Source organism: Parasteatoda tepidariorum, chromosome 7 (assembly GCF_982258835.1).
Source record: "Parasteatoda tepidariorum strain Cologne lab strain chromosome 7, Ptep-v5.0, whole genome shotgun sequence".
Lineage (NCBI taxonomy): Eukaryota > Metazoa > Arthropoda > Arachnida > Araneae > Theridiidae > Parasteatoda > Parasteatoda tepidariorum.
In genome coordinates, this window is record NC_141761.1 from 42,576,514 (window position 1) to 42,600,952 (window position 24,439).

The following is a 24,439-nucleotide window of genomic DNA, read 5'->3' on the forward strand; positions in this document are numbered from 1 at the left end:
GAAGCATACTCAGGGTGGTTGAAAGTTATGTTCTATTTTCTTCCAAACTTATTTCAAAACTTATGCAGAAATACTTTTAAATTCACTACAAATTGAGAAAAAAATTCTAAATGAGACAGAATAACAGAAAGATACCAAATAATAGAATGATGGTTTTTTTCTAATGGAATTGATAATGAATTTGCATGATCATCCAATTCAGAATAAAGATACTAAAAACATTAAAATAATTATATTTCTTAGCGTCAAAAGCTTTTTAAATTGATTCTATTTTCTAATCAAACAGTTTATTTGCACAGTAACATTTAGTCACACTAGCTTTTAATTAGTCATTAGTGTTAAAATTGTTTGAAAAAAATTTTGAAATAATAATAAGTGTTCATTTATATTTTTATATGTTCTAAACTTTTGTTTTTAAAGAAGTATAAAATGTATTTTTAAATTTAAATTTTTTATGTCATAAATTTACCCTGCAAGTATTTTTAATAGTTTTTTCCTTGTGTTTATATAAACCATATGAATTTAAGTGCAAAGTATTTTGTTTAGAAATATTTTTACAGTTCTTAATAAAGAACTTAATGTTATTTGCTTATTTTTCTTTCGCTTTATTTTGCACGTTTAGTTTATATGAGTTAATTTATTCAGAATAGTTAGTTCAGTTTAGTCAGAATAAAATGCAGAACAGAAATTAAGATTATGCCGTTTTTAAAAATTAAAAAAAAAAAAAAAACGAATGATGTTATAAAAACTGAATGTAATTCTATGGCAGACTTTTTTCCTCTTACCCTTATCGGAAATGGTGGGGAGAAAGCAAGATTTCCGAAGAACTGTTACGTCATCATTCCAGCAATGTATCTCTAACTCAACTACTTGCAATTGCTGAGTAAATAAGGCCTCTTTCGCATTTTATAAAACGAAATATATATTGAGCACATTTTTTATTTTATTTTCAGCATCTTTAAAGAAGCTTTAAAAATATTTGTTAGTAAATATTTGGTTCAATTTTTATTTGATTGAAATATCGAAATGCTTCTGATAATCCGTACAGTACATAGATTCTTAAAACTTATCATGATAAAATTTAAATAAGGATTGAGAAGAATTTTAGTTTTTAAGTAAACAATTTATTGTTTATGCTTTGAGAACGATTTTTATCTTACGTACCAACTGCTTATTTTTTTACAAATAGTTCTGATTTTTTATATCTCAAGCAAACACAAATATACTAGGTTTTTCCCGATTTAAATAGGAGTTACTGATCCGATAGAACAAGCATCAAATTTCTTCTGTTATGTTTCAGTCCAATATATGTAACCCAATTCTATTTTATCTACATAACCTACGTATTACTATTACTAGTTCATTATAGTTGGGATAAAAAATAAATTTAAGAACATTGATTTAGTTCAATTATTTTCTGACATAACTAACAAAAAACTATATAAAGCACAGTTTTTTTAGAAAATGGTAAATTTCGAAAGCTACATTGTTCCAGAAGCAGCGATGATTGAGATTAAGGGAAAGTTCTGTTTTCCTTATGAACGAAATTCAGCATATAAAATTAGAAAAAGCATACAAAATGGAGGCGACAATAGTAGCAGTTATAGGAGTAAACCATATAACGTAGTAACGGAAAGCATTATAATAAACAATGCCATAGTTAGAAAAACATTGTATAGTTGTTAAAATAACTGCATTTTAATATAAAGTCGTTAAACAGTATTCTTGTGAAATGCACCAAGGCGAAATCGCAAGGTGCCACATCGCAAGGCGAAATCGCGTGCTTTATTTATATTAAAAGTTTACAATGCGATGCCTGCAAGTGACGTGGTATGGGTATCTCGATCCTGATTTGTTGTTGAAATGTGGAATTTGTTTACGTTAGCAACTATTCTTTCCATTCCATTTCGAGTAAGCCAAGCGTATCAAGTATCAATTTCCTTAAGTGACACATTATATATTCTTACACTAAGATTCTTTCACAAGGATCTCAATTCCTCCAGTATATATATCGTACTTAACACAAAGACAGGCATGAAGCCACGTAGAATATAAACAACCTAACTATGCATCGAAGTTCCCAGGCAAACAAAACAAAAAAAATATATTATGATTGCAATAAAATACCTGAACAAAGAATAAATTTAAGTTAAGTAAACGATGCAGACGAGAAGGAATTAAATTTCAAAAAATTCGATGAGTGATACGACGCAGTATTTAATTAACTTCATGCTAAGTAACATTCTAATTTGTGTGGAGAAACTTAACACGCTATTTTGCTTATAAACCATCAGCTGAAGCTGACGTCAGAGGTCACATGTGTGGGTATCAGAGATCTTTTTCTTCTTGAAGTGCAAGTACCCAATTGCAGTATTGCCTCCATCGCAAATGCAATGCATAGTTGCAGTTGAATTACATTAAAGGTTTTTTCTATACAAAATTTGAAAGTTTTGTGTTAGTTATACAGTGTACACAAAAGAAAGTCTACATACACAGCTGAAATTTAATTTTTTATTAATTAAACTAGTACTTTCAATACTAGTACTAGTAAATTAGAACTAGTAAAAATTATTGCATCTAATAGTTATGAAATGAATAGAAGACGTAACATGCAATTAGAAAATAAGTTCCGTTTATACATTTCTAAACTCATAAAAGGGAATACGCACTTGACTTAATTCACGCTTGACTAATAATAGTAAAAATTCATGGGTAATTTCATTTAGTTTTAAATATTTTTTAAAAATATTTTTAACACAAAAATTAGAGGATGACCAACTAAAATAAATATATTTTAAGTAGAAATTTTGTGAACAATATATAATTGGATCTATGAACAAACCGCTATTAAGAGCAATAATTTAAACAAGATTAAGACATATTATTTGTCCCGAGACTATTAGAAAACCATTGGAATTGGGGCTGAAGTAGAAAAGAAACTGAAGTGTAAAAGAAACTGTAGAAAGAAATATTTTAAATGATTAAAAAACAACTGCATTAGATATAGCAATATAGCATTAGATATAGCAATATAGCATTAGATATAGCAATATAAAAAAACAGTAAACGAGAGCATTATCATAAACCCAGTATGTGTTTGAAGAAGTAGATAAAGAAAGTTTTAATATCAAATTCTCAAACGCTTAGTAAAGAAAATAATTAAAATTTGTAATAAAATCATTACCTTAAATTAATTTGTTGAAAAGAATAACGAAAAATACCTTGAATAACGAAAAAGAATAATATTTGTCATGGGTAACGATGAGTTTGGCGGAAAACTGGTGCAGAAGTCGAACTGAAAATCCTAATATCTACAATTAAGCATGTAGTAGGATCTACAACCTTTAGGGTTAGTATTTATGGAGACTAATATGGATCATTTTGTTTAATTAAATGCATTTAGAAACATTTGAAAGAACCATTAATCAAAATGGACATGCAAAATGACAGGAAAGGAGAGAGAATTTTAAGCATATAGAAGCTTTGTCGTTAAATAATAGTTATTGTGCAGAAACTCAAAGCAATTACAAGAGACCGCAAAAAAGCTTATTTCTATCGAAAATTTATGGGATGAATTTAGACCGAAACGTTTGAAATGGCAGGAAAAAAATCTTAGGAGATCATTGCAAGAAAAACAAACAAATACAATTATTTATCTGTAAGGGATAATTCGTGTTTTTAATGATCATTCGGTTAAAAACTGACCTAAATAAAGTTGAACATACCAAATGTTAATGCTTCGTTAGTAAAACATAATTTTCCTGTATGTTGATTTTCCAAAGTTCTTTTTTTTTCATTTATTTTCATTTTGAAAATGTTATATATATATTTTTTTACTAAACTTTGTTTTGAATCAATTTAAGTACAGTTGAAATTATTGTCAAATAAATTTGCAAAATTATAAAAATTTGTTAATTCTTATAGATGTATGTTATTGTACGTTAATATACATGTTTTATAGATATATGTTGTGCTGTCACTAATTTGAAGAAAAGAATTAAAAAAAAGAATGATAATTATTTTTTAAACATAATTTATTCAATATTTAATATAGAAATACAATGTCATAATTTATAAGTTACCCACATTGATGTATTGTTACATTTAAATATCCAAAAGTGTACCGTTTTTATGATTATTTTTATAATATTGTATACAGTTACATATTAAATCTAAATTTAAATTTTGCACATTAAATCTGAAACTCTCCTCTCTACTTTTTGTTAAAGGTTTTTAAATTAAAAATGTTTCGCAAAGTTCATAATATTTTTATTTTATGTTTCAGTTTAAATGCAAAACATGCTGAGACAAAAGTTTTTTTTAACAAAAACTTAATTTATTAAATACATAAAAAATTAAAATCCACAATTTTCAGATTAAAAAAATATACCTCTGTTTGAATCATAGCTTAAAAACACCTTAAATAGTTTCCTTACGCTAACTTTCGCAACTGTATTACATTAACAGTTTTACAAATAAAAGTTGAATTTTCTAAAAGTACTTTTCCGTAAGAAATTTTCCGGAACCCTGGAAAAAAAACATTCGAGAATTGAAAGAGGACATTTTGCTGCCGTTGCTGAAATATGTCTTTCCATTGTAAAGCTTCCGTGAAAAATATCCTTTTTTTTTCTACCGCTCCTTCAGAAAGCATCCCTTTTTCAGGCGCAGTCATTTGAACAGATCACTCTACAACAGCTCCAATATTGAAGAATCTAGTTTCGAGTCAGCAGATCTGGAGCGACTAGGGAGGCAAAGCTTCGATTTTGAGGATTGTTACTTCCCCCCTATTGAAATATGAAACTCTTGATACCGCAATGATTGTTTTTCTAGAGAGTTGGAAATAACAGAAATTTCGACACCCAAGCAATGAAAATTCAGCTATTTTCCTTCTCTTTTATTTTCCCTTTTTTTTCACATTACGTGTCAAAAATGGTATATCTTACTATTGAAATGTCTACATTTCTGTATTTCTTTGCTAGATAAAAATGGTTGGAAGTAGACAATCTTAGATTTCTGTTTTTTTGTGTCTGTTCTGAAGTATGCATGTAATTAAAATTGCTATTTTTTATACTTAATATTTTAGAGAGATTAATACGATAAATGTGAAAGTAATAAAATGAACGAGATTAAAAAGACATTTAATAAATCATTATGGGAATGACAAACAGAATAAGTTGGCTGATTCTTTTGTTGTTTTTACGTAATTAATTTGGCATACTACAAAACATTTAAAATAGAACACTCATACTTTTTGGGAGAGGAAATTAAATACAAGTTGTTTCAATCTCACTGTAAAAACTTCCGGATCAAATTATGATTAAAAAAATGTTACGGAAAAAAAGAATCTGGTATACTGTAATTTTTACAGTATAATTTGGAGATAAATAGTAACCTGTAATTTTTACAGTAATAATCACTCCAGTAAATAAGCAATATTGTAAAAATTAAATTACTATATTTCACGGTACAAATGGAGTTTATGGATGGTGCTTCCAAAGTGCAGATACATAGTATTAAAGTCGTACATGGTGACATCATAGACTGAGAAACAGCCCATTTGATGTGTCACACATAGAAACAAGAATAAGATTTAGAACCACGAGTATGAGGATGTATTTATGAGGTATGTATATATGAGGATATATATATATATATATATATATATATATATATATATATATATATATATATATATATATATATATATATAAATATATATATATATATAATATATGAGGTATGCAATTCAGATCTCTGTTTCTGACAATTCGTCGCTTTGAAACTAAACCGTGGTAACTCAAAAAAGCAAGTTTCTCAGGTGAACGATTTCTAACTTTTCAGGAACTTCCACCGCAGGTTGAGTCGAAGTTATGGCGACTATTGCAAAATAGTTTACATTAAAAAAAAAACCTGTTTCTTTACATTTTTCAATGAACCAGGCCTGAGTCTTGTAGCATTTCTAATTCTGTGGCAATTTTGAAATAAGTTAAGGTACTTTGAGTTGCAACACTTTTCTCTAAAACTTTTATTAAAAGTGGAGAGTTATTTCAAAACACAGCGATGTTCTTCAAAATATCCTCCCGAACATTACATATTTCATTTCGAATTTTCACATACAACAGTGTAGGAAAAAAATCGCTGCCTTGAAAAACTTGCTTTTTTGAGTTACTACGGTTTAGTTTCAAAGCGACGTTATCTCCTCCAAGGTTTAGTTGCAACTGGCACACTGCTACACTATTCCCTAAAACCAAGATGGCGAATCGCGCCAATGCGATAAAGATTTATCTGCTCTCTAAATTAATTTTATGGAACTATGAAGATAACACGTTGTTTTTCTAAAAGGGTGATTTTTTTTCTCACAAAATGACCCAAATATCTAATTTTTCGATTTTTTTGAGTTACTACGATTTAGTTTCAAAGCGACGAATTGTAGAAAACTGCTCAGTTTGTTTGGAAGATATTTTATTGTTAAAATTAGAACTAATATAGGGTAAACCAACCAGAGAAAGAACACTACCCAGTGAAGGAACATTTCATATATATTGATTAAAAATAAGAATTTGAAAGTTTTTCTTTAGATTGATTGATTACAATAGCTTATTGCCAAACAATCGGAAGTCATCTAGCAATGTTTTGGATTACCTGGTCAAATAGACTTCTCTGGAAAAATTGTTGAATTTGTTATTATCTCTGTAACACCTTGTTTCTTTGAAAAAAATTATAAGGTGAGTGTTTGTATTTATATGTTTGAAGTGGAATTAATTGCAATTAATATTTTTTTTTCTCACTGTGAAAAAGAGAATTCAAAATATAGTTATTGAAATTACGTTTTTTTTAAGCATCATAGCATAATAAAGTACTGAGATAAGGGGGTGTTTATTCACTGGATCACCAAACGATGAAAAACCAGTGAAGGAACAAGTGTTCCTTTACTGGGTTTTTTTCTAAGTTAATGAAAATAAGAGATAAACTTTAATTTTCTTGTTCCTTTAGTGATGTTCCGCATCAAAAGTATGTTAAAAATACGAAAAACAACTTCTAACCAGTGAGGGAACAGGCATGTTCCTTTACTGGGCATAGATTTCCCTGTGAATGAACAGAATGTGTTAATATGGTGACACTTTAATTTTCAATTCATGATTACAAAGAAAAGTTAACATTTTCCAAGTATTTATATGTTATAATTTTAAAAATAGGCTTGTTTTTAAATATTTGTATGGCTTATAAATTCATAAAAAGCATTAAAAAATAACCAAAATTAAATGTTCCTTTACTGGGTGTTCATTCACTGGTACGAGCTGTTCCTTCACTTGGTCTTCTTACTACTTGTTATTTGAACCTCCAAAAATTTAAGACAATATTATGTAAGTTCTCTACAATTTTTTTACATAATTTGCAATTAGTAACAAATATTTTGACACTGTCATTTAACTAAAATTACGAATTTTGAAATTAATATGATTTTTTAAATGGCAAGAGAAGCTTAAGTGTTCCTTCACTGCTTAGTTTACCCTAGTAAGTAAAATTTTTTGTAAACTATAATGCGAAACAGGTTACTATTTATCTCCAAACCATCTAAGCATGAAAGAAAAAACGATGAATAGTGCTGTCAACATTAATAAGAAACATTATCAAATTCATAATTCAGCCCAAACTGTCAATCAATCTAATTTTTCAAAATCAATTAATCAACCAAAATAAATTAGTCAATCAAATTTCTTTTTTTTGTCCTTTTACAGTTCCAAAATTAGGTTTTCAAAGAAAAATGGACGTGTAGTTACTGTGTCAAGTCTGTACAAAAAATGGCAAATAAATTCATGTACATAGTTTTTTTCATGAACTGCATAATCTTTCTTATTATCTTTTTTAATCTTTTTTATTAAATCTTTCCTGTTTTTCGTGTGACTTATCATACGCATCATGTGAGTTGCAGGTTACCTAACGTCGTTCAGTTATTCCTTTCGACTTATGTCTTCTTATACCGTTTTGGCAAAATTTTACTTGTAGCTAAATTTTTGTATTTTAGACTTACTACAGTTCGAAATTACTATATTTACTTACTATTACTATATTGATATATTTTAAAAACTGATAAAACAGAAAGTGCAGTTTTTTTTAATACGTAAAATTGTAAACTAGGACGAGGGAAGTAGAAAGTACAAAAAATTATTGAACAATAATTAGAATTTTATTAGTTTAAAGTGAATCAATAGCTCAAAAAAATTCTGAAATTATGAGTTAATTGAACTCGATCCATATCTTCAAAACATTTTTCAGAATTTTTCTTTCAAATGGAATGACTAAATCATATATATCTCATAATTATGAAATTTAATGCAACTAAATAATTATCGTCATATTTCCGTTTAAAAGACATTAGATTTTATAAATTGCCATTTCATTCTGTTACGAAGTGTATGTTTTTTCTTCCATTTGTTTCTACTTTAACAGTCAGTATTTCTTCAAAAAGATGATGAAAATTCGAAAAGAAATGCTTATAAAATGCTGTCTAATCTCATGCAACACTTCTCATGACAAAACTCTTTTTTTCTCTAAATAATCAAAACTCAAACAAACATCTCGAAAAATTCTTACTTATCTTAAACAAGCTGTTTCAGTTTTTAATATCTTTTAACGAAAGCAGATTAAACTGTGGAAAATACATTTGTAATAAAAACATCATAATAAGGAAAATTAGATAACATGATGCATATTCTATTTATTCGTTAAATAATGCAAGGAGAAGTAGCTTAAATATACCAGCTGCAAGAATGACAGTTTTATTAGTTTTTCAAAATGATAGATAGACATTGAATAAGTTATTCAAAATAATATATACACAGTTCTAAATGCATTCATTTGAACTTGTAATTGTCTTTTAGAAACAGTACATTGTATTTGTAATGAAATGACGTATTGAAAATAATATTATTCATTAAAAAAAGTCATTACTTGATATGAATAATAATTAAAAACACACTAAAAAAAATAGGTTTAAATATTCAATGGAAACCTAAATTCTTAGGTAAGACAATAAGCTTTTCAGTCTTTCTTCGATTTTTAACCAAACAAAAGAAGAGCTCCGCACATTGTTGAAGAACAGAATAAACTTTCTACTAGAGCTCTAGTAATTCCCGTTCCACCCCAAAACTGTCTACAGCAAATTTAATGAAAAGGAGCCATTTAATTATTGCATATCCTATGAAAGGAAACTGTCCTGTTTCTGTAGTTTGCTTTAGAAATTAGACAAGACATATAAAATGCCTGCATTGTGTGAAGCGAAATGTTTATGAGTTAATGGTGCTGGCATTTAATAGGAATATGAGGATTAGCATTTTAGTCTGTTTTCAGTTAATATAAAAGGCTTTTGAAATGAATTCTGTTTGAAATGCTCAATGGGTATATATTTCTTTTCATTTTATCGCCGAAAATGAAAAGCAAATCCACAAATGATGCGCGACTCTTGTGTTAAGTAATGCGTCGAAAGCGATCTTTCTAAAGGCCGCATTTAATCCCCAATGTTTAGTTATCACGTATTCATAAAACGAAAGCAAAGCAACGGATTTGTTTTCTAAAAAAACTACTTATGTTATCATAAATCAAAGTGGATGTAACAGCGCAGTGGTAGCACAAAGCAGACAAAACTATTGTTTAAAATTAATAGCAGTTTACTGCTAAAATTACACCGTGAAAAAAATATCGCCTGAACTTCCAGGAATATAGTAAAATTTTCTGCATTTCTGTCTCCATGGAAACACCAAAAAGCTTGGTAAATTTTACCGAACAGCCTTGGTAATGATTTTGAAAAAATAACCCATAAGATATTATTTTATAATATGTGATAAAAATGAGTAATTTTATCATTATAACTTTGAGCGTGGCATATAAACCTTTTATTCAGTAAAATTTGCTTTTCAGTTTTGTATTTTTTGTTAAATGTGCGGTAATAAGAATTATAATTGCGAAAATCAGAATTTCCGGTAAAGCGTTATCTATGAATGGAAACTGTAACCATATAAATAGTTTAAATACTGTATTTTTCGGTTTTATTACGGTTTAGAATTATGTTGTTTTGCTCAGAAATGTTATGCCTTACAATATGGTACCATAATTTTACCATAATTTATGTTTCTCGTTGAGTTAGGATAATTATTTTACACGAGTTGCAGTAATTGTAATAGTCGTAACGACACAGATTTTTTAAAAAAGTTTTTCCGTATTTAAAGTTTTTAGATTGCAATTCTATTAAATTAATTCCTTTGAATATTATAAAGTTTTGTTTTCAACCATATTAAATAAAACTTTGGACTAAAAATTTCCAATACTGTATTAATTGCAATTATATTTTATATTTTGCCTTGTAACATTAGCAACTAATAATTATACCAACAGTATAAAATTAGCATGTCATAACGTTTCAACAAACTAAAATTACCGATTATGAAACTGGAATTGAATGATCACAAATCTATAAGGAATAAAATCTAAATTCATTACCCTATTAAATGTTGAACTTGCAAACATACCTAAACTATGAATAATCAAAAAAACGTTTAAAATAATTAAAAATATTTTAAATTTAAAAGAAAAATTGAACAATATAACAAATTAAAAAAACAGTTTTCAATAAATTTATAATTAAGATTTTTTCTGTAAGACTTTTACAGCAATTATAGACTACAATTCAGTAATTATATAGTACAAAAGTCTGCTTTTGTTTCATTGTAATCATAAAAATTTCTGACTTTTTTCTTATCGTTTTTAAAACATTTATTATTTTTTAAAAAATAACTTTAAACTGATAATAAATAATAGCTTAGTGTTTAATTTTCCTTCTTACTGATTTAATTAAATGTCGAGGTAAATATTAAAATAATTACTTTACTTAAAATCTATTAATCAAACTTCTTTTTTATTCATTATATTGTGTGTAATATCAACCAAAGCTTTTGAAAATTTGAAATATTGCTAATTAAGAACGCGAATGACAAATTTTGAGACAGAAAAAAATGCAGTAAATCCATTAAGCTATTAATTTTTGGGGGTTAAAACATTTTCAAATTATTTAACTTTGAAAAATAAATAAAATTTTCTTAACCACATGCATTTAAAGACTGAGTAATGGAATGAAAGGATATGTTTGTAAAAGAAAAAACAGATTACAACTCATTGCAATTAATTTATGTTAACAAATCATGCTAATTTGTTATATTAATTACCTAAGTGATACATTAAGCTAAGAAAAGCTTTTTGCAAGTAAGATACTCACGCTTATATTAATGGAATTTATTTAAGTATAAAACTGCTAAAATATGTAATTAGTTTCAATATAATTAATTACATAAAGTAAAGACTCTTTTCTGAACGAAAAAGGTGTTGAATTTACGAAAGTGTTTTGTTTTGTTCTTGTTTACTCATGATTTAAAATACTAAATAATGTGAAATTCCTCCATGAGATTTTTTAAACAGTTAGTTTTAAAAAGTCCCACAAAAATTTTTGAAATTTAAAAATTGAGTTAATAACATTGCACATTTCGAATAATATTGAAGAATAACTCAATTATATGATTTGAATAGTTTTTGTCTATAATTTTTAGTCAAAATAATAAAGCTTCTAATTATTTAATAATGACTTATAGCTTTCATTTCCTTAATATTCAAATGAAAGTATAACATCTGTGTTAATAAAAAAGTTAAAAAATCGACATTTTTTAGAATACCTAAACATAACCTAGAATGCCAAAAACTTACTAAAATTATTAAATTTTTGAATATTTTAAACTTTGTTATTAGAATAATTGAGCTTTACACTTAGTTTAAGTAAGTAAAAATTTCAAATTTTTATGATTTTTCTAAAATGATCGGAACTTTTAAATATTTAAGTGTTCTGTAGAATGCCGGCTTCTTATGCATAGTAGATATTTTACATTAGTATTTTGGAGAAACGAGATTTTATTTTAAGTAGAGTTATCGTGATCTTTTGTTTTCATTCTTTGTCTGAAGAATATATTTTATTCTACAGAATGCCTACACATTGAACACAGTCCTGCTGAAAGTACAGGTTGGCCGAAATAAAAGTAGAGGTATTTACTCTTAATGTTGAACCAAACGTGATTAAATTTAAAGTAAGAATTATTTAGACAATGGGAATTTGATTCTTAAAAGGAAAAATAATAATAATTCGATTTTTTACCAATGTTTGTATGCTAATTATTCGCAAACAACGAGTTTTTTTTTCCAGTGAAGTAGGACAAAATTCAAACAACCTCGCTTCTTCCTGAAAAACTGCATGCAACTTGCTATCGTGTTTGATAAAAGGCTTTTTAAAATGAAAATGTAAAATGCAATTGTTTATCGTACATCACGCAGACACAATGACATGGTAAAGTAAATTAGTGAAGTGACATAATAAAATGACAACTATACTTTCAGCAATACACGCCTTTTTATACAGGAAATTATGTACACACAGAATGAAGTCACTCACGTTATGCGTAAAAAAAATATATCTGTTGCCAACACACGACTGAAATTTAATTCTGTGAATTCAGTATGCTTAGAAGAGTAACACACCACTCAAACACACATAAGAAATGTACCTTTTCAAGGCCCGACGTCTAAGAAAATGCTAATTTAACAAAATGTACTAAAAGACTTTAGTAAATAAACGATAGAAAACTTCTTCCAAATGTTTCAATGCTCAGTTTCATTTTCAGATGCAACGAGTAGATCGCCGAGATGAACAAAACAATAACTAAATTTACGATAATCTCGTTCATAAATCTATGAAATGCTTGAGCTGCATTACACAGCCCAAACGGCATAAAAATGAATTAAAACAGTCGAAACGGAGTTATTGCAGCTGTTATTGGAACAACAGCAGCAACTGGTACTTGGTGTTAAGTTCGTAAAAGATCAATAGTCGAAAAAAATCTTTTTATTAGAAAGATTATGTGCAAAATCGTGCAAATAACGAATCGGGAATCTATCGGAATAGTTTAACTACCTATAAACTCTCCATGGCTTCCAAATATTCTTTTTGGGCTACATGTGAAGTTGTCGAGCCCATGCACTCTTTGACAGCCCACACCAACCCTGGCAATGATGCTGATTTTTATTATTTATTTTAAACTGTTTCATAATTACATTTTTTTTTCATTTTCTTTTTTTGCAATTATTCTATTCAGCCGATTCTAATGTTTAGTTTTGATAAAGAAAATCACGTACACATAATATTTGTGAATTGAAGATAGCTACACACAAATTTTAATAATAGTAAGAAAACTATCTAAAAAGTATCGTATTATTTTTACGATTTTAGAGGATCTTCACACAAAATAAAAAATGTAATTAAATAAGTAGAAAGAGTTCAACTCTACAAAAACTGTTGAATAACAACAATTTAGAAATAAAACTTTTCCATTTTTTCAGTTTTGGTCTTTTACTGCAGTATTTTCCACCATAATTTCGCGCATTTATTGTACTTACTACATTTCCTCGTTTTTTTGTTTGACTTTTTAATACATATGTCTTTTTCTTTACCTTCAGTAATATAAAAACGTTTCAATTTAATTTTGGATGGCTATAAAAAGCAGAGATGCACCGTAACACATTCAGTAACTTGCGCTAAAAATTGTTCGTGGTTACGTGATTCTTGTCATTAAGTTTAAGTGCTTTCGTTCAAGTTTTTCTAGCTGTGTTTTTCGGAAAATTGTCATCATTAAAGTTTTTGCTCACTTTCAATTGTCTTTTATTTTTCTTTAAGAGGAATTAGATACATTTTTACAGTTTGAGTACAAAAAAAAAGAAACATGTTGTTAGATAAATAGCTATTTCAAGGATTGAGTATGATTTTTCTTTTAGTAATGTATTTCTGCTAAACTAACGTTACTTAAGTTATAATGTTTTAATTTTTATCTAGGATTGTGAAATTCTACATGATTAGCCAGTTAGGAATCTAAACACACACACGCAAGCATATATCAATATATCTATACATATGCCCGGTAGTAGAATTTACCCTGTGGATCTTCAGCACTATAGGTTCATATCATCCATATCGATATAAGATTATTGTTTAATAACATATATATATATATATATATATATATATATATATATATATATATATATATATATATATATATATATATATATATATATATATATATATATATATATATATATATATATATATATATATATATATATATATATATATATATATATATATGTATATATATATATATATATAAGTTCAAAATGAAGAATAAAACAAAGAAAAATTAAAGACATATGAAAAAGGGGGAAGTAATAAGAAAGAAAAAAGGATGAAATTTTATTTAAAAAACCAGGAAAAAAAGCCGGAAAAAAAATATAATCTTTTCATCAGCCCACACGATTATATCCGTAAAACAGTCTGTTTTATGGATATAATCGTGTGGGCTGATGAAAAGATTATATTTTTTTCCGGCTTTTTTTCCTGGTTTTTTTTAAATAAAATTTCATCCTTTTTTCTTTCTTTTTTAAATTGTTGTTTGTTATTTTTTTACTTATTATTTCTCCCTTTTTCATATGTCTTTAATTTTTCTTTGTTTTATTCTTCATTTTGAACTTATCTAATGGGTTCCGTATACGTGCAGCTTAAGCGCAATAAATGAAACTTATTGTTTTTTAACTCTCTTCGCGTTTTCTTGTATTCATTTATATACATATATATATATATATATATATATATATATATATATATATATATATATATATTATGCATTAAAAATAATATATATATTAAAAATAGCGTTGTTTTTATAAAATGGAGGTTTTTATTTTGCGTGGACCTTTCTTTTTAGTCGTTGATAAAATCATTCGAGTTTTTAGTTTGAATATGGATTATTGTTGAATACGTGAAATTTTATTCATATATCCAATGCTTTAAAAAGCGATAATAAGAAAAATTTGAATGTAAAAAGCAATTTCATTTTTCCTTGACAACCATAGGTCGGCCAACAATCTTCAAGTACAAGAGTCCAAATACATAATTACGGGGGGGGGGAATGCATCCGACTCTATCAATCATATTTAAAAAGAAACTTTCAACTATGAAGCTGCGAAATATATTTTACTTTATTCTTTTTCTCTTTCAATTATCTCTAACGAGAAAAAGAACTAAATGGAAAGAAAAATAAAGTATTCCCGATTCCTATTCATTTTTCGCACTTAACCTAAAAGAAGTACTTCTCTTACCGCGAAACCATACTCTAGGGCTGATTTTTTTTTACTTCTTATCAGCCCATATGGTATAGTAGAAGAGAAATTTATCTCAGAATAACTATCTACTTCCCGGCCTGCCATTCGTCATTAGGGCACTCGAGAAGAATCGATGGAACAATATGCTTCACCGCCTGTTTTTGACCCACCTGCCCGGCCCATTTTTCATCACTAATGGTTCTTATGCCTTTCCATAACTACTAGGCAAAAACGTTTTTAAGTGCTGATGCCTAGTGCAACAATAGATGCAAGTCCTGGAGTCTTACAAATTGGATCCATGGGACATGACTAGACACGCATCAAAGTGGATGTGTTATTTTATTTCGTTTATTTATGTTTTCTCCATACAAATATGAATTCTTATTTTTCTTCATTTGCATTTGATTGAAGATTGTTTTTTTAAATATTAAATCGTGTTTTGTGGTGTCAGGAATGTTTTACTTTGCCTTAAAAAGATGGGATCGAGGAGAATTTTGAAAGTGTTTTGTGATTTAGTTAAATAAATGATTTCACGGAAGATATTTTTAAAGTAAAGATGAATAATCGATTAAAGTACTGGGAAATTAAATTTGAGCTTTGGAAAAATCTGTTTTTTTTTTCTTTAAAGGAAAATATTTTATAGAAGTGGCGAAATTTTTAAATTGATTATATTTCTTGATTGAGCAAAAATCCTTGTGATAGAAAAAGTAAATTTCGCATAGTGTAAGCTTACAAAAAATCTTGTGTGCTACAATATAAATAGAATATTACAAGTAATAAGAGTTATTTCTATCGGTTTCCACTAATAAACTTTGTAGCTTGGTTACTTTCTGAACCAATAAATTTAAAAGGAAATTTATCTTATTAAAACATTTTTAAGTAAATCTGAAGTTAGTTTCAAAGTAAGTCTGAAATGATGGAATTCATAATGAGTAACTGAATAAACTAGGTTATTTTTAAATATTATGGGCCATAAACAGAAAAAGTAGCATAAAATTAGTTTTTTACTCGATAGAAATGTCTAACCCAATTCAGTCCTTCTAAAATTACGAATTTGCTTACAATATCCTGAAAGCTAAGAGGATTAAGGGATTACAGCTTTTCCATGTTATACAGGATGTTGCTATACGTATTTTGGAGCTATGGGTGTATTTTTGGCAAACAAGTGGGCAATTAACAAAAAAAAAACTTATGACCATTTTTTATATTTATTATGGCCGGTAACACCCGTTAACTTTCGACCAAAACACTCTAATTCTTTTTAGCACAAGACAAACTACCTTTTAATATCTAGTAAAATGAAAGTACGTAAAAAGTTCGGAAAAAGAAGAATAATTGAAATTGTGAATTAATTATCCTTATTGCAAAAATTTTATTATTTTTCATCCATCCTATTAATAATAAAAATAGTAATAATTTTGCTATGTAAATATTATGTAAATTATAAAAATAAAGTTTAGTGTTAACATGAAACTAGGTACTTATCGGATATAGGGACAGCAAATGAAACAATGCCAGATATTGTTTCATTTTCGCCACATGCTACCAATGATACACATGGGCCTACTAATTTTTATAATATCGTGATCTATACTGATAACAGTAATTATAGAATACGATAATATCACGATCGTTATCGATGACATATCATATTGGCAAACATAAAAACAATATAAGATTGCTAATTTAGATAAAAAAAAAGATGTCGCAACGTATTGTCAAATATCGATATTTTTTGACAATACATTTCGATATTTAAATTTTTGCCTAATAACTATAGAGTTCAATCTTCATTTTGGCGATAACTTAGCAAAACAGTGGCCAATACTGGTTCCTCATGAGCGGTAAGCATCTAAAATTATGCTATTTTACTCCTAAGCGAGGAAAAAAAACAAAACTGAGAAATATTTTTTTAAAAACAATTATATTTCTTTAAAAAAATAATATGCTTTTACTATAAAGACTTTTTGTTTAAACCTTATGTAAATATGTATAGAAGGCGTATGTAAACGTTATCTTCGTATTAGATTAAGATTAACTCATTACACTGCATAATTTGAATTATTAACGCACAAGAAGCCTTTCTATGCACTGTAAGAAATTCCTGATCAAACTTCGTTAAAAATAGAGGTTGTTTTTAACAGTTAAATCAAATTTTTATCAGAACAGAACAAAACGTATTGTGATGGACCAAAAAAATCTGATATACCGTTATTTTTACAATAATAATTACAGTGAATTGAATGAGCTACAGTAATTAAATAACTATTACTGTCAAAATTATGATATAAGTCTTTACGGTAAAAGTGGATTCTACTGTAAATTGGATTTTACTGATGATGCACCCAAAGTGCTGGTACTTTATACCGTAATGTAATCCAGAATGTTTATAGTATTATAATGTATGTATTCTATAATGTAACTAATATTATAATGTAACTAATATTATATTTTAATTTTATTTTGCTGATTAAACAATGCTGTGCTGTAATGCATTTAAATTATTATAAAACAGTTAACTTACAACATATTTATTTTGTTTTAAATAAATTTTATTGAATGCCAAGTCTTACATCATATTTCATACAGTATTAATCACATAATATGCTGAAAATGATTTTTCCACATAATTACAAAATGAAATATGTAATTCTTAAATATAACGAATTAACGAGAGAAAAACTAATAGTCTAATCTAATGCTATCCAAATTGGGCTTAAAAAGATTATTAGCTGGATTCTATTAAAAAAAAAACTTAAAAAAAAACTTTTTTCCTTAGTTTTTCACTTTCTCGTTTGGATGTTCTTTATCACAGTTTTCTCATTACTTGGTATTCGTACAACTTTAATCCCGTTTCCATGGCAATCTCTTTTTTGGATCTTCATTACGTGAAGAGGAAGCTTCACGTTGGTAAAAAAAAACTAATTAAACAATTATAATAGTGTTAAGTAGAGAAATTTAATCCCGTTTAGAAGGGATGATAACGAAAGTATATAACTTTCCTGTGAAACTGAACATTTTAGTATTATCTCCTCAGGCAAATGTTTCAAAAACTCTTTTTTATTTTCGTCATTTTTTAAATTTATTTCAAAATACATTCATTTTATGTGAAAAAAATAGAATTATAATTTTTTTTTCTTATTTTAATGCTTCCTTAATTGAGCAAGTTGACCTGTTTTGCTACTTTATATTTTGGCTGATAAAAACTTATGTCAAAAGTAAACTATTGCGACAATACTCTGAATTTTAGATGAGAATCATCTAGCAATAATCATCAGGATTTTCATGTAAAATCACAAAAATCTAAAAATACAAATTTACTGTTAAATACATATTTGTAGTATACTTGGTCATAAAAATGAAGCAGGTAATACTCTGTAAATTAATAACGGGCTTTGAAAATTCGGGTAAAATTGCTTTGGAGCTAATTCCAAACAGCTGAGATACGATGAGGGAAAGTGCAAATCCATCAAGCACTTTGCATAAAAGATTGAATTCCAGACGACACTGCTGTACACTAGGACTCTATCCACCATTCAATATGGGCAACAACTATGCACTATCTGACACTTCATTGACATTTCTAAAATAAAGTCTCTTTAGAAAAATGTATAGGGAAAATCAATAAAAATATAATGTTCTTTAATATATCGAATATCGAGTATTTAATCAACCTGATCGTAGGATATTGAATAAATCAGTCAAGCATTTTGCATGAAAGATTGAATTCCAGACGGCACTGCTGTACACAAAGACTCTATCCTCCATTTAAAATGGGCAACAACTATGCTCTATCTTACACTTCGTTGACATTTCAAAAATAAAGTCTCTTTAGAAAAATGTATAGGGAAAATCAATAAAAATAAAATGTGTTTAAATATATCTAATATCGAGTATTTAATCAACCTGATCGTGGGATATTGAATAAATCAGTCCCAAAAATAAAGTTTTAAGCATTTGAGACCTCATAAATACTGACAAGGGATAAGAGACAATAACCAGAAAGAATTCTGAAAAAAAGATTTGGAAATCATGTGGATGGAAAACGTAAGGGGGTGATCCCCTAAACAAACTATGTTTCTCTAAAGTAGTGTTTAGAAAAGTATTTTTTTTCATTTAACACTAAAAAAATATATAAATATTAGGAGTCATACACTCATGAAATGCGTTAAAACTTTGTCAATATTTTCAGAACTAATAGGGTAACTTAATTAATATAACATACCAAAAGTACTGTTTTTACTGATAAAGCTTCATATGTTATCTATGACAGTTAAGATTTAGGAAAGATTTCTAATCAATGCGTAAAGAAAAAAATAAGGAATGTACATTAGCAGTTAGATGTGATGAATTAATGTGTGCATTTGGTTTGTTTGAAGAACGTATTTTTTTCTTTTATCTTTACGCATTTGTGTTAATACGGTATGATTTCGTCAATTACGTATTAATAGTATTTGATTTGCAATAATGGAAAATGTAATAATAGAAAATGTAATAAAAAAGAATGATAGTAGTTTAAAAAAATATTAGACACTTTTTTAATATATTATACAAATTAAATTTTAAGTATTACATTTTCAAATATCATATTTTCAACATTTACGTATCATTATTATTTTACACTTTTAAAAAAATTATATATATTACTCGAATTTCGTATATTCTAGTATCGTGTAGCTACATTTATGTATTTACTTAAACACTGTTCTATGATTTGTTTAATATATATATATATACATACATCATCAAGCTCCGAGTATTATTTAACCTGATATCACAATTTCGTCATCTATGTGATAACACTTTAAAAATATATATGCATAACGCCATTTTTAAAAGTTAAGACCTACATTTTTCAAACATTATTTATTTTAGTATCAAAGTTTCGTCATTACTAAATCTGATCACAGCACTGTTCATCATACAAAAAAGTTTGATATGGTATCAAGTTATTCAACTGAAAAATGTTAAATCATTTTTCTTTTAAAAAATACACGAAAAATTGATTCATATTTATTATTCTACTCATTAATTATTTATTGATCTTCAGATCACTTGACACATTTCAATTAAAAAATGAATGGATAATTAATTGCACAAGATAAACGCCGCTTACGACATTATTTAATTAATACAAAGCAAAGCACTGTCAAATTTTTCTAAACCAAAAGAGGGAATTAATTAATATAACATCGCAAAAATGTAGTCCTTACTCATTGAATTTCGCATATTTCGTTTACCGCGTAAAAAAATAAAACCCTGTTTTAAGTCTGATAGGTGCATAAAAAGTAAATAAGGGATTTACATAAACAATCAGGCTTGAAGGATATTTTTCGCGATTCCAAGAATTGCATACTCAAGTAGCGTACTTTTCTTATCTTCTTAAACTTGGTTAAAACCACGCTTAGCACTGTGATAATTGCTTAATTAATTTTTTATATATTTCAAGAGTGTGAGGCATCTTACTAGTCGTGTTTATAAAAATATAAAAAAATAAAAACTGTAGTTGCCATAGGAACTGGATTAAAATTACACTTTTAGAACCTACAATGAGAAATGTAAATAAAGAAAAGACAATTATTTTTATCGATCTATCTGTTAATGCACGGAATGGTACTATCACTCATTCAAATTTTGCGAGTTTGAAGCAAGCTTACGCCACATCTTTTGGGAGCATAATGTAATTATTTGAAGACATAGGGGAATTCTCGAGATTAATTAAAATGATGTGTGATGTGTACCTTATTGTAGCTGTTAAATCGTAAATTAGCTAGGCTAATAAAATAAGCTTGAAGAGGTGAAATATAACTCAATTAATGTATTCCAAAATCAGTTGGCTAAAGTTTGATTTGAAATGAACTATAATTAAATCAATTTATCTTAATATCAAATTTATTCAGCAAAGTGTTACTTAAGTTGTGTCACGCTCGTAAAGGTATTCATCAGTTCTCTAAAATACTGGTACTTGGTTTGTCTGATTAGTTTCTGCAGATTTATTTGTAAAAATACATTTCTTTTAGTTAATTCCAATTATTGTAAGCATAAATAAACTCTTACTTATTAAAAAAATTAGTGACATTCAGTTTTTTTTAATATCAATATTTAAAATTAAAAATAAATACTTATACCAGTGTACACGACTTCCTGTCACGTGGTAAGCCTCCTCAATCATTTACTAATGTTTTAAAGTTATACACATTCGTCTGAAAATTTTTTCAGAATGCATTAATTTTTGCACCGCATGACTATAATACCTATATTTCAATTAATTTTCTATAGAAATTGTTTCTTTATTTTATAACTGCCGTTGAACAGCTGACCAAATTTTGAGTTACCAGTGTTCTACCACTGTTCAACTCCGTAACCTGGTAATTTTTAGCACAATACAGAAGACAAGGGAACTCCTGGATCAAGTATTAAGAGAAATTTGCCTTCATGGTGAACTTTTTAATGGAACTAAATCACATTTGCGTTACATGGTGAGGAAAATCATGAAATACCCCCATGGTTAGTCGTACGGCAGGGGTACTCTCAACCATTATTCGTCTATCTTTGAGGATATTTTATGTCAGCACTGCGGTCGATGCAAGTCTTGTGCGGAATTCGTATCAACCAGTCATCTCTGGTATTCGAACCATGGATCACCTCATTGGGAGGCGAGAGCTCTATCCCCTGAGACACAACGGCTCTTAAAGAACTCATAAGATTCACTGTGTGGTTCTTAGTTCATATTTCTTAGTTTTTTTCTATTGTTCACTCATATGGTTCTTAAAAATAATTTTGACGTAATTCAATTACTACGTATGATATTTTATAAGATTATCAACATAACGTACTTATTTGCCAGAAAATAGTAAGTTTGAGAGATTTTATTTGTACGCTAAGAATCGAGATAGTTCCGAATATTAGTTTTCAATTTCAAAAAAGAACTATTTAGCGAGTACTTAAAATTTGAATAATAACTTTTTATTTGAAATAATGTTAAATAATTATGGTAATTACAAATTCAGTATACGAGTATTTCTTATTAAAATTAGCTAGATTCTTATAAAAGCAAAATAAAAGAATTATGCCACTTAGTTTATGTTTTAAAAATGGGAAGTTATCAAAAGGGAATTTTGTACTCTTTCATAATAACCTTTTTATTTTATGAAATGATTTTTTTAATATATAATTACTACATATTAGCAATTATGATTAATTCGAGAAAGAAAGTAATTTGAGTTTCTAAGTAAGTAATATGATCTTATCGAAAATGTGACGATTTTTCCGTTATTAATTTTGAGTCATAGAAATGAGCTTTCCTTTATTCATAATTTACATAGTAAATTTATTTTAATGTCAAAATTTCTTAGAGTTTCAATAGAAAATAATTTACATTTCAATGTTATTTAAATAAATAATTATTATTTTGTTTCATAAAAGTATAAACGAGGATTGATATTATATACAAGGGAGTTTAAATTAAAAATAATAAAATTACATTTCTTATTTGAGTTGCATTACTATAACATATCACATAACTATATATCTGTAAGAACTTCATTTTCAGAATAATTGAAAATTTAAATTTATTGTAAGAAACTCTATTTTAAAAACATTTTTCGTCAAAAGTGTTCGATATAATAACTTAATTGAATATTTCTTTCTTGAAATTTTAAATTACCATAAGCAGTTATAGAAAATTGTAAAAAAAATTGTATTTGCTTAATTTCATATAATTGAAAACCATGAAGAAACAATTTTTTCTTAGTTTTATAGCATTGTATAGTCTTTATTATCCAGCATATTTTATACATTCCCTTTTTTCTTATATATCACCAAATTAATATAAACTTTTCAAAACTAATAAAACATATTCTCTTAGTATATTTATAATAAATACTTTCCTGAATACATTAATCTCTAATAAAATAATAATAATTAAATAAGATTTAATAGAGAATTCTATTAAAAATAATTATGATTTTTATTATTTTCGCATACACGCATTCTTATATTTATTCAACATACAGGTACTTGTTGAATAAGTTTCGCAATTATATTGGAAGTTGGTGTTTTATCTTTAAACTACAACGAATCTGACTCTATAAGAATATTTTCTTTATAAAAAATTAAAAGAATTCCGAAATAAATAAAGAGTTTGCAGTTACGGAATGAGACTTGCTGACTTATTACAGTTTCTGACAAGATTTTATTTGCTCCGTTTTAATAAATACCAACAAGTTAATAATTTGCTTTAGAAAGAATCACAGAATTCTGTATATGTGGTAAATATTTAACCGTTTACGAAGACTGATTTGAATATAGCGTAGTATCTATTTTGGTAAAATATCTGAATAGAAAGAACTATTAAATTATAAATAACACTTTTAGTTATCCTTATTTTTTTCACTAAGTTTACAGTTACGGCATGAGACTTGCTGACTTATTACAGTTTCTGACAAGATATTATTTGTTCCATTTTTATAAATACCAACAAGTTAATAATTTTTTTTAGAAATTATCTCAGAATTCTGTATATGTGGTAAATATTTAACCGTTTACTAAAACTGATTTGAATACAGAGTAGCATCTATTTTGGTAAAATATCTTAATAAAAAGAACTATTTAATTCTGAATAACAGTTTTAGCTATCCTTATTTTTTTTCACTATTTCAAGAAGAATCCAATTTTATTTTCTATATTTTTTCCTTTGTGTACTTAGTTTATACATCTTGTCTATTTAGAACATTCTTCAAATACAGTATAAAGCTTGGAACAGAATGTATATTCACGTTTGTCCTGCAAAGTTAGTACTAGAAGGAATATAAATATAAGAACATTTCAATAAAACTACTATTTTCTATAATAGTTTCTTTTGTGAGCTAATAAATACAAGTTGTTTTGTATTGAAATGTTTGGATTTGAGTCAACTAACTATTTATAGTTTATAACTAGTGAATTCTTTTTTATTTATTTATTTATTTGAAGCAATGAATTTTTTCTATTTTCTGTAAATTAATATAATGTAACTTCTGAAAATTTTCAATGATTGTTATTTATATCATCTAGATTTTCATTTACATTGGAGGGTCGTAAGCATAATAATTTAATTAATATATACGGACCCATAATCACTAATTAATTAAAGAACAATTCATATTTTGACCTTTGTTAAAATAATGATATTTTTATGAATTTTTCACCCGAA